We start from the raw sequence: 13,824 nt of genomic DNA on the forward strand, positions 1-13,824 counted from the left end.
TAGTGATGCATATTTACATTTCCAAGGCTCAGGAGGCTGAGGCAGGAGGATCACAAGTTCAAAGCCAACCTCAGCAATTTAGTGATGCCCTAAGCAACTTAGCAAGATTCTGTCTCAAGATAGAAAAGGCTGGCGATGTGGTTAAGTGGTTAAGTGTCTCTGGGTTGAATCCCCAGTACCAACATATATATATATATATATATATATATATATATATATATATAAAAAACATCATCTGCACTCATTTTGAATATGCATTATTATCAATTTGTTGGAAAAAAAAACCAGCAATTTCCAGGTGGGGTAGGTTATTTCTCATATATAAAAATAAATATGTGGATGAATATATAAATAAATAAATAAAATCTATCCTGAAACCAAATTTTAAGACGTAGAGGGATAGGTTTGAAAGTCCAGGCCCTTAGGGCTGGGCCAAACTTGTATAATTGTTACCTCTTACTATAGGCAAACATTAAATTTCAAAGTTAGTTATCATCATTTTATAAAAAAGTAGAAATTTCCTACAAATGGGCTGTCTTCTGTAAAAGGTATTTACCACAGATTACTTTTTAAAAAAAATTGAGGTACAATTTATGTAGAGTGAAATGCACAGATTGATGGACATTTATTTCCTGGATTAGTTAATTAAAAACAAAATTGTAAAGCATTATTGTATGAATCATTTTGTGAACATGTATTTGTCTTATTCTTCAGTAATAAGTTGGAAGCAGAATTCTTTCCTCAGATTAGAGGTGCATGTTTGACTTTCAGAGAAATACCAAATAATTTTTTTGAAGTGGTTGGATATATAAGTGTTTGTATTGATCCATACTTTCACCGATATTTCCAATAGTTAGGCAATTCCAGTAAATGTGAATTATCTCATAATAGTTTTAATTTGCATTTTCCTGAGAACTGATGATGTGGAGTACATTTTTATGTACTTATTTGCCATATATCTTCTTTTTGTGTGGAATTTTTGTAATAAAACTTCTAAAGGAAATACTGATTTAATATATCTATATAAAAATATATGCTACACATATATTCATTCTAGCTATTACATAGTATGTGATTAATAAATATTCAGTGAATTAAATATAAATCTCATCTAGAATTTTCAAAACATATGATTTTAAAATTTATTTGCATAAATATTTATCAACACATAAGCTGAGATACATTTATAGGATGGTTGGCATAGTTATGGTCTCTGCCATTCATGTCCCATCAAAATGGATTCACTCAATATCTTCATTGGTTTGAGAAATCTATAATATATACATGTCTTTATGTATGACTCATAGCAAACCCTCTGAATGGGTAAAGAGAGAAGTCAATGTTAACTGTTCACCATGGAATACAAGAAAAAGAAAATAAATTTTGCCATGAAAAATCCACATCTAAGCCCAACTTCTGCAATTTGCTAACTGGGCGATTCACACAGCCCAAATCCCAAAAAATCAATTATATAAAATGGCATGAACTATCAACTCTTTCTGAAATTTACTGATAAAAAATCAACTGTGTAAATGTAAAGAAACATAATCCTGAGCTTTCTTAGGAGAAGGGTTTTCCTGAGACCCAAAATATATAATATTCATGCTTATTTGACAACATGTTCCTGAAAAGCAAAGAGACCACAGGACTCCAAAATGACCTAGAGTGCCTAACACAGTGTCATGTTTTTTAAAACAGCCAATGAACACTTGCTACCAAAGGCAACATTATAGTGGATCTTCAGGTAAAGGTTTTTACAGGGTTGTTTAATTAAAAATAAACATTTCTAAAACTAACAAAGTCTATAGAAAACATGCCATCATTAGTGCACAAAACCTCCCTGTAATGAAGTACATTCAAACTAACATAAATAATGTAAAACACACTTGGTGTAATTATAGTCACTGATTCAAATCTTGTTTTTGCATGCATAGGTACATCCTGAATAAACATTTAGATGCCAAAAAAAAAAAATCTTTTCATGAAAGTGACACAAACTTGCTTCAAGGACTGAGAAAAGATGTTGATCCTAATTAATTTCTGCATTTATGCAAAGCATAAATCTGCATTTCAGTATCCACCATAAAATAAAACCCTTTCTTAGAATTCCTGTCCAAAGACTTATATGTTTATGCAATAAAACAAGAATACAATAAGAACACAAGGTTTTTATTTACTAAAGGCAATTCTTACATCCATTACAACCTTGATTTAGCTTTTGAACCAATAATGCTCTTCTTTAGATGATAAACATCATTCATTTAATAAGTATTTAGGATGTGGCTATGAGCTATATATTTGTTTCTTCTGTGAGTGAAATTTTTTCCCAGAATTTTAAGATGTACAATAACAAAAAACAGAAAAAGTGATTTAATTAGATTGTAGTCACATCATTATATATATGTATATACATATATATATTTGAAGCTAATTTGTGTTACTTTCATGAAAAGAGTTCTTTGGCATCTAAATATGGATTCAGGAGAATTCTCTATATAATATTTATATTTATGTATAACATAAATACATATTTATATAAAAACATATGTAATATATATAAAATTAAAATTTATTCTATCATAAATTTTGTTTCTGTAAATGACTATCTCTCAATGTTTTTACTTGTTTTCATGCTTTACTTGCTTAAAAAAGGTATCTTCTAGCATAATGTTAGCTATGAGCCTAAACAAAATAACATAAAGCAAATTGTGTGTATGCTTTTTTTTAACCTATTATAAAGAAGCAGAGATAATATAGAAGGGAAAATATCAAGTAATAGTCTCTCATCTAAATGTAAATAATGCAATATGACTAGGAAGTTGGCATAATTTATTAGTAGATGTGAACATTTGCTGGTATCTGATATTCAAGAATATCTACTTGTGGTATAATATCTTAGGTAAATTATGTTCTTTAAACCATTGTTGTATTGGATACATATTGATATTTGGAAATCAAAGTCATAGTTTACCTTCACTTAGGTAGTTTGCTGTTTTAAAGAACTCTGGTGAATCCTGTCCTAAGTGAACTTATCTTTAGTAATCCAAATTATTTCTCTTTGATTTATCTTAAATTTGGAAAATTGAGTTCTTAGAAGGTGAGTGCAAACTCTCAACTCCCATCCTCCAAGTTGTCTACAAAGCTAGTTTTGTAATGTGTTATAAAACCCTAGAATTTCCTATATCACCCAGGTAATAAGTAGTGTCTACCTACTATTCACATCTAAAATTGGATTTGTTTCTCATATTTTAGGAAAGAAGGGCCAAAGTACTATCACTGGCATAAATTTGGAAGGAAATTACGTTTATTTTAGTAGTGTTTGATCTTGTTGACATGTTTCAAAATACATGGGAAAGAGAATTTGAAAATTTAGATCTGCTCTTCGACTTCCAAATGTAGCACAAAACTAGAGAATTAGGATTAGAACGTAGAAAGAGACCTCCATATATTTCTCTGAATACCTTTTAATGGGAATATTTACAGCTACTGAAGGAGAAGGGGATAAAGGAAGTAATTTATGAAGTAGACTAGGGAGATGTGGACAACATCCATACATCAAAATATGACTTAAACTAGGTTGTTCTCTCCACTTGGAGGCATTTGTTGACCCCAGTGAGAAGCAGAGAAGTGTAAAGGGAGAAAAAAAAAAAAAAAAACTGCATCCCAATTAACAGGTATAAGGTACACACTGAAGACAAAACTGAAAACAACACAGAGAGCTTGAAACAATATCCTATGATCAGAAGAAAGACTGCATGGCAAGGGTTTCTTAAAAGACAGATTCACTGGGATGAGGCAGATGTTTGCCAGGGTAGTCTGCAGGAAACCACAGAAGCAAAAACAGATATAAAACAACGGATGTCAGAAAACTTAAGTTATTCCAATTAGACAGTTATCTTGGCACCAGAGTGGAGCCTGGCACCAGAGTGGAGCCTGGGACCAGACAGAGAGAACAGGTGGGAGATCCAAGTGGGCTGGCTGGCTGGACTCTGGGCTACAGTCATGAGCAACAGTGTTTGGTCCTAAATTACACATCGATTACAATTACAATTAGGCTATGACTGGCCATACTCCTGGGCTGTGTTTCCAGACAAGTGTACCCTCTTTTCCTTCAAGATTCCTATAAAAAATATTGTCCCTTTTCCGCCAAGGACATATCTCTAACTTGGCCTTTGGTTTCTGCCCTAACTTTTTGCTCACTCCCTCTTTGTGGTGTCAGAACTTGGCTTTGTCCCTTGGTTTTGTTCCCTTCCTTTGCCCTACTTTGCATTTGGTTAGTCAGTTCCAGACTGTTTCCTGGCTCAGAATTCCTAGAGGGTGCTTTCTCTTTCTCCTAGACTCCAAGCCAAGAAACTGAAACCCTGAGGTGTTAAACACATCTGTGCGGAGGTCCAGCACTGGATAGCACTGGCCCACCCAGCCTCTTCTTTAAGGAAAAAGTTAATGATGGATTTTCTAACTTGGGTAGCATTAACTCTGTTAAAGACTGAAACTGATGTGTGAAGACATTAGCTAAACACCAAGCAGAAGTTTTAAAGGCTGGGATGAGTGTGTATGCCCTACAAAAGGCTTACATGAATTATCTCATTTAACTCTCTAAACTGCCACAAGGAGTTATTGTCCATGTTTTGCAGATATGGACATTAGCGCTAAAGAGAGTGAGTGACTGACCGAAGGTTGTGAAGCTAGAAGTTGACACTGTCTATAAAATCCAGGTGATTTGAGGCAATAAAATAATTATTATTTTCTACTTCCAAGTGAATATAGCTTTCTTTCTTTAGTTCTTTTGCTCTGAATTCAGGAAAACAAGGCAATAAGTTACTAGAGAGGACATGGACATGATCTTGTGTGCCCTAATCCATTATCACAGGTCCTCTGTTCTCCACCCTAAAGCAAGTAGAACAAGGCAGAATGAAGAACAGAGGTCTCAAAATGTGTGGAACTGTGCACAAAGTTAGCTGTCCTCAGGCTAATTGAAGCCTGTCCTCCTGCACACCTAAAGAGAAAGACAGGACAGGGGAATAGAGTCCACAGTTATTGAGTTAAAGTTTGGCTGCTCGGTTTAGGATGATTAAGAACAGACGTTGCTGCCAGTGGCATTTGGTTTATAAACAGGTACCTGAATTTACCAGTTTAAGGAAGAGCATGGCAACTGTCATGTGTTAGAATTGATCAGCAGATGAGTTTTGCTTAAACCACAGTGATGTATTCAATTTTATTTTTTATTAGAACTTGTTTTTATTAGGATGCCCCTAGGTGGCGCATATATTTTCTGGGTCGCCTGTTTCTTTAATTTCTGTTATCTTTCACAGACTGCTTGGGTCACCTATATCACCTATGGGCCTTGTCTTCAAGGCATTTCAGATTCTCTGGGATATTTCTTTTTCGATTTTTTTTAAACTCTGCTGCTGTCCTGGAAATTAAATCCAGGGTCTCTTGAATGCTAGGCTCGCACACTACCACTGAGCTATCCCTCCAGCCCTTTTTATTTTATTTTGAGACAGTCTTGCTAAGTTGCTCAGACTGGCTTCAACATTCCAATCTACCTGCCTCAGCCTCCTGAGTAGCTGGGATTACAGGCATACACCCTGCACCCAGCCTGTTTGGGATACTTCTATTCTCATTTAGTCCCTTCAGTAATTTTCTAAGAGAATACGATAGTCACATCACCATTTTACAAAGGAGGAATTGAGAATCAAAGAGGTTAATCATTGTTCTTAAGCACACAACCCAGGAAGAAGTGGACAGGAGTCCAACTCAAGGCTACTTGATCTAGAATCAATGTTCTTGGCATACCCTGTATAGCCTGACTACCTCCAGGTTAGACCTGAGTGTAGTTCCTCAATAAACCATATTTTCTCTAGTGGAGGTAAAGGGACTTATTTACATTTTTTCCCCACACTTGCCCAGCAATTTCATACCCTTGTAGCAGCGATTCTCAAATTTTACAATGTATAAATATAATCCGGAAAGCTTGTGAAAATGCAGATTCACCACCTGACCACAGTTCGAGAAACTGATATAGAAGCTGAAGAAGCTGAAATGCACAGTACAGTCAGACATCAGCATAATCTACTGTGCATATTGATGCCAACTCTTTTTCTATGTGGACAGTTAATGTTTCCAAACTCCTAATGAGATATACAGGCTATATTAAGTTTAGAGAACCCAGACTTCTCTTTTCAGCCGCACATTCTAAGATTTTAGAGCTTTCTCTATTTAGCAGAATTCCATTTTTTTTTTCTTTTTATATTGGTGAGGGACAGTGGTAGGGATTGAACTTGAAGGGTTATGGAAAATAATATTCCTAAAAGACAGTTCTAAAAAAAAAAAAAAAAAAAAAAAAATGGAGAGAGGTGCAACTCAGAAGGAGGGAGAAGAAACTAGCCAAGGAACAATGGGCCCTGGGGGAAAGGGATAGATACTGAATGCTGGGCCCTAAATCCCCTAAGCCATGACCTTCCCCCATGGCTAATTAGTCCTAACTGGAAGCACAGCAAATACAAATGGGCAAGATTTGAGTACCCATCCCTGGGATCTGGACTCTTATCTCCCCAGACAAGAGTGAGTTTCAATCTTTTTACAACTACCTTCTTAAATTAAAGTTTTACCTGTTCAACTAGCCCCTAACAGTCAAAACTGCACATAAACAGCCCCCAATGATTACATCATTGTACCCTATAAAACCAAAATCCCCTCCATAACTGACAGTCATTTTCCCCATCTGGAAAATGAGCCCCAAGTCCCAGTCCACGAAGGAATAAAGGAATAAAGGCTTCTCTGAATCCGTTAAGGTCTGCCTCCTGTCCTCTTGCGCTTATAGAACTCATAGTCACTCTATTAAAAGGCTACAACCCCAGTCTTTTTATTTTTTATTTTGAAAGAGAACTTGCCCAGACTGGCCTCAAACTTGTGATCTTCCTGCCTCAGCATTCAGAGTCACTGGGATTGCAGGCATGTGCTACCATGCCTGTCTCAGCTGAATTCTTCTGTTAGTTTACATAATTGCAAATTAAATTGGTGAGTGATATTCTCAAATGTTTCAGAATGAATACAAATAACAATTGTTAGAAAAGTTAAAAACATGAGCCAAATTTTTCTTTTAATTGATTTTTGTAAGAGAAGTATGTGTGATCATATCGTTAGCATATGTAATTACATAAATCTAGTTTTTAACAAATTTCAAAACATATCCAATGGTGTTCTGTTCATCAAAGTACTCCCTGTCTTAATGTCTTATGTAGAATAGAATTTCTATATGATTTCGTTGAATAAATGCATAAAAATAATTGAACTAAATGTCTCTGACCTTATTCCATTTTCTTTTTAACAGCAAACATTTGGTGACTTTCTTCTTAAAATTTATTTTTATGCTAGTTAATAAGTCTATTATACAAAATGTTATTTTACACCAGATGACTATACGCCAGCTTGCCTTTTTCATACCACATGACCTAAAATTAGTTTGCACAATTTCAAAAAATCTACCTACTTTAAAATAAGAAAATTTAGCCTGGCACTGTGGCACGTGCCTGTAATTTCAGGGACTTGAGAGGTTGAGACAGGAAGATTGCAAGTTGAAAGGCAGCCTCAGCAACTTAGTGAGGGCCTAAACAACTCGCAAGATCCTGAATCTAAATAAAATATAAAAATGAACTGGAGATGTGGCTTAGTGTTTAAGCACCCCTAGGTTCAATCCCTGATACAAAAAACAAAAACAAAAACAAAACAAGAACAAAACAAACAAACAAAAAAAAACCAAGAAAATTTGAACATATGAATGTGTATGTGTGTTACGTGTTATAAATTCACATCTCTAAGAATAAATTTAAGAAAAGGACATTCCCAGAGCCTTTAAAGCAAATGAGCCAAAATTATAATAATTTTATAACATCTCAGAGATGATATTTTATAAAACAATATTTACTTTAATGAGCAAGTTCTAATTTCCTTTTTTTTTCTTCTGGTTTTAGTGGCCCATGTGATCCTATTCAAGACCACTCATTCTTTATGCCTTTGTGCCTCTGCTAGGGTCTTCTTCCATCAGCAATTCTTTCTCCTGAATTTTTAGCTCCTCCCTCTTTCTGGTTACTTGCCTTTAGACTCCCTTTTTATCTGCCTTTTCCCATCTTAGCCAAAATTCTTAATGGAGAGGTGTACAGACATTATTCTCACCTCTCATTCACATTCAAGGAGTCACACTATGAGTTTAAGTACACTGCCATCGACAAGGTCAGTAGACTTGGGCAGTCTTGAGCCTACTTGTCCTCTCTCTTAGCCCTTTTGACTGTTCCTGTCTTTGACATTTCACCTCTCTTGATATCAAGAACACATTTTGACACCCAGTTCTTCTCTCACCTGTTTGATCTCTCTTTTCTGTTTTCTTCTTGCTCCTTTTATTTTCCCATCTCCACTATTTTCCTAGATGATGTCTTTGATTCTTTTTCTCATTCCACTCTAAACACTCCCTCTGGGTTGTTTCATCCAAGTGACTCCTGAATCTATACCTCTAAAACTCGGTTTCTCTCTCAAGCTTTTTATTTGAACAGTGGACACTAGATCTGTCCATATGGATGTCAATGGGTATTTCAGAACACCTTATTAGAAAAAAGATTTTGCCTTCTTTCTCTTTACAATCTGCTTTGCCTTACACAATCTCCCCACCCCCTTGAAAACAGTGTCACCATTAACTAAAGCCTAGATCCACTGAAGGATGAATGGTGCCCACCTAAGAAAACTCTTTAATCATTTCTTGCTGATATATAATTAAACTATGCTTTCATTGCCTTTGTGTCCTTGACACATCCTATACTGAAATTCTTTTCTCTATCCCTTCTAACATAACCTGGAGGTGAAAAATCAAGCAATGGCAAGCCCTTCTTCCCCTGCCCAGCACTATGAAATCTTCCCTCTACTGTGAAAACTCTTCATATTACCAGATTCCTACAAATCCTACAAATCCTGTGGTAGAATTCCTTGTCTTCTGCTTTGTCTTTCCCAAACTCTTTACAAACATTGATCTCCACAGCTCTTGTTTATATATTTGTTTCCCTTTCCTGTTATAGCCTTATTGAGGAAGGTGGTCACATTTTATTCTTTATATGTCTTCCACAGAGCACAAGACATTTACTAATGCTAATTAAATGAATGCAAAAAATAATTTTGTTGAGGATTAAAGACTCAAATTTGAAATAAAGTGGAGAACCATAATCAATGTTAAAACAAGTAACAGTGTATTTGATAATATTTGTTGAGTTTTCAGCATGTGTCATGAGTATTGAACATAACTGCTGGACTACTATGATTTTATCTATTCAACAAAAACTACTGCCCAAACAATTAAGGAACAAATGCAAAGCCAAAAATAAAGCATGTGGATACATAGAAAAGATGTTCTAATAAATTCTGTATGTAAAATTTGTTTTCTTGGAACATATTTGTTTCAATAAAATAATAACCAAATCTTTTCCCCAGGATCCAACATCTTTGATGTTGATGCTTATTTCTATTGGTAGGTTCCCTTTTCACTTCACATTCTGACAAATGAAAGGATTGTACATTTTCTTCAATACAAAATCTACATCATTTAAAGTTCATTTGAATATCATTTAAGCAAAACATTTTAATAAAGTGATAAAGCTCAGCACTTTTAACAATTTATTATTGTAAGGAATATTTATGGTATCAATTACATTAAAAGCAATTCAACTAATCCAATAATTAAAAAAAAAGAATCTGAAGATTTTTAGCTCCACACAAGGTGGGATAAGCACATTCCACTCTGTCTCTTCTGCTTATTAAAGTTAAACTCTAGACAAAAATACAAATGGTGAATAGCAGAAGACTATGAAAAGGGAAGAGAAGTAAGCTGGGTGGCTAGGCACTCATGATTACTGAACAATACCACTAACCAGAAAGATGTGACACATCTTTACAGACCACATTACCTTAAAATAGCATAATGCACATTGTTTTCAAACAAACTTGTACTGTTCACCAAGTAGACAATATCATGGGTTATAGAGCAAATCTTTACAAATTTTACAAAGTTGAAATCCTACCAAAAACATTCTCTCAGCATATTGGAGTCCAACCGAATATAAAAATCTAAAAATAACAAGGAAATTACTGTGCACTTGGAAATTAGACAACATACTGCTAAATAACCCATGGTTAAAGAGGACATTTCATGTGAAATTTTTAAAAAATTGAAATATATTTAAAAATGCTCAACTTCATGTGCCACTAGGAAATTGCAAATCAGAACAACAATGAGATGCCACTGCACATCTATTAGAATGGTGAAAATTATTTTATTCATTGCTGGTGAATGGTACAGCTGCTTTGGAAAAAGTTATGAAATTAAGCATAATCTCACCATATGAGCCATCACCTTCTCTGGTATTTATTCAAATTAGCAAATTAGTTGAAACCTTTTTTTTTCTTTTTTTGTCACTAGTGGCTATTGATCCTAGCACCAAAATTAGTTGAAAATGAATGTACATGTGTGCTTACCAGAGCTTTATTCATAATTGTCAAAACTTTTAAGTGTGTATATATATATATATATATATATATATTTGTAATATATATAGATTTTAGAAGTTGAAGGGGGATGTAGAGATGAAAAGACAAAGCACAAATGACTTTTAGAGCAGTGAAACTATTCTTCATGATACCATGTTGGTGCAGGAATTTCTTTTAAAAAATAAAAACATTGAACTAAATGGAAATGGAAATATAACATTGACAACTGTGGGAAGCAGCAAAGCAATGAGAGAAGGAAATTTATTGTACTAAACGCTTGTATTAAACAAAGAAGAAAGATCTTAAATAAGTCATTTAAACTTCCACCTCAAAAACACAGAAAAAGAACAAAGGAAAATGGTACACAAATGGGGTATATCATTTCATTTGTATGGGTGTGCACGATGTAGATTCATACCATTCATGTAATCATACATGTACATATGGTAAAGATGTCTGTCTCATTCCACCATTTTTCATACCCCCTCCTCCCTCTCATTTCCCTCTCTTACCCCAACCCCCCACCCACATTATATGTCATCATGTGCTTATTAGGGAAAACATTCAGTCTTTGGATTTTTGGGATTGACTTATTTCACTTAGCATGATATTCTCCAATTTCATCTATTTATCTGCAAATGCCATAATACTATTCTTCTTTATGACTGAATAATATTCCATTGTGTATATATACCACAGTTTCTTTATCCATTCATCTGTTGAAGGCATCTAGGTTGGTTCCACAAAAGAGAGCCTACAGAGTGGGAGAAAATCTTTTCAACACGCACTTCAGATAGAGCACTTATCTCCAAAATTTATAAAGAACTTACAAAACTTTACACCAAAAATACAAAGAACCCAATCAATAAATGGGCCAAGCAACTGGACAAACACTTTATAGAAGAAGACATACAGGCAATTAATAAATATATGAAAAAGTGTTCAACATCTCTAGTAATTAGAGAAATGCAAATTAAAACAACTCTAAGATTTCATCTTATTCAAATTAGAATGGTTATTATCAAGAACACAAACAATAATAGATGTTGGTGTGGATGTGGGAAAAAAGGTACACTTGTACATTGCTGGTAGAGTTGCAAATTGGTGCAGCCACTCTGGAAAGCAGTGTGGAGAATCCTCAGAAAACGTGGAATGGACCCACATTTTGACCCAGTTATTCCACTCTTTGGTTTATACCCAAAGGACTTAAAATTAGTACACTACAGTAATGCAGCCACATCAATGTTTAAAGAAATTGTTTTTTGAAAAGATGAATAAAATAATAAATTTCTAGAGTAATAAAAAATAAGAGAAGATACAAATTACTAATAAAAAAGGGTATAATTATAGGCCTTGGAGATATTAATAGAAAAATAGGGAAATATTAGGAACAACTCTACATATTCATTCGACAACTTGAATGAAAGTATTTTGTGGCCCTGAAAGCCACAAACTAGCAACTCCAGTTCAGAGAAGTTTAGTACCAATACAAAATACATTAGGGACAAGTATGGCTTGGGGTATATATTTATCTTTCTAGGTTCTACCACTTCTTAGATCTAGACATTTAAGAAATTGTTTCTCAGTATTAAACATATGCATGTGTATGTTTGTACAGATGATTTTTCTTTTTAAAAGCATATCTATGATTACAAATATTTTTATTATATGTCATCTTTTAGTCGATCTTTGTAAGAGGATTCTTTGAATAAATATTTTGTGATTAACAGGTGGCATATCTGCTTGATCACACACTTGACTTGGTTCTATTTCAGGTTCCTAAATTCAATAAAGGCAGACATCATATCACATTTATTTGTAAATATGGAGGTTAACAGAATGTCCTGAATACACTGAGAAGTTTATGAAATTGAACTCTTTAATATTCTTACTATATATTGTTTAGTGTCTTCCATAAACATTGTACAAGTTCACTTTTCACCTGGAAGTCTATGAAAGTTGACTGATAACTGAGTCTGCATCATCACTGGGCATTATAATTATTTGGATATTGTTCCTGATCTGACGAAAAGAAACAATTCATTCTTTAAATATTTCTTTCATTAGAAATCATGTTGAACTGATTTTCTTATGCTCTTTATACATTTATATTGTTTCTTTCATACAGGGTTTATTCATGTATTTTCACAAGGAGACTTGCTAAAATAATGTCAAAACATTAAGAATGAAATAAAAAGGCAAAAGATGAGCAGAGAAATATTTATAGTATATTTGATGGGCAGGTATGTTTAAGTAATATAAAGTGTACTTATCAATCAGCAAGAAAATGGTGCACAGATTAATGGGAAAAAATTAGCCCAGCACATAAATAGTCTATTTTCAAAAGAATGAACGCATTTTGTAAATGAACGTATCTATAATATTCAAGAGGAAAATATTACTGCAAAAAAATTCTCTCTCTCTCTCTCTCTCTCTCTGTAAAATCATACCTATGAATCTTTATTTCATTTTTTTTTCTTTCTGTAGTTTCAGGTTCACCATTGTGAAATTAGATACTATATCTGCATTTGATTCTAATATTTTATGCTTTTTTGTACTTGACTCTTTAATCTGTCTGGAATTTATTTTTCTGTAACATATAAATTAGGGTGCGGGATTTTTTAATTATATGTTTAGAGCTTTTATTCTTATTTACAATGACCTTATTATTATCAGTGTGCTTTGCCATCAAATAGACAGTATGTAAATTAGAGCAGGTGCGTGGAAGTCAATGCTCTTTAAATTTATTTTAGCATCTGCACTGTAATCACAGACCTAAAGCACTCCATTTAACTCTTATTTGTAAAAAGTGGATAAAGCAGAACTCACCACAGTAATGAATTAAATCATTTGGGTCCCATAAATAATCAGTACATTTTAAGTCAGAATTTAGTAATAATGGTAAGATCTAGGTCCTGAATATTTGGGTTCAAATCCCACTTAATCATTATCAGCTGTGTGACCTTGGATAAGGAGGCCCTTCCCTGGACCTCCATTTTCTCATTTTTTATGTATAATTCATATCACTTTTTTTTGTTAGTTACTGAAAGCATTAACCTGCATGACCTCATCTGTTCTCCATAGTAGCCAAATTTTTACTTGCACTCTTATATTTGTGCTAATGTAGTAGATAAAAGTAGATATTTTCTTATACCTTTAATTTGTATTTTATGACTAACAGTAAGAACAATAATGCTTTGTTAAATTTATTGTTCAAGGAATACCCTTTCATGTTAATTATCTGTTACTATCATTCGCCCAAGTTTCTATTGGATTACTCCTTTATTTATTGTTTCT

This window comes from Sciurus vulgaris (assembly GCF_902686455.1).
Source record: "Sciurus vulgaris genome assembly, chromosome: 1".
Taxonomy (NCBI): Eukaryota; Metazoa; Chordata; class Mammalia; order Rodentia; family Sciuridae; genus Sciurus; species Sciurus vulgaris.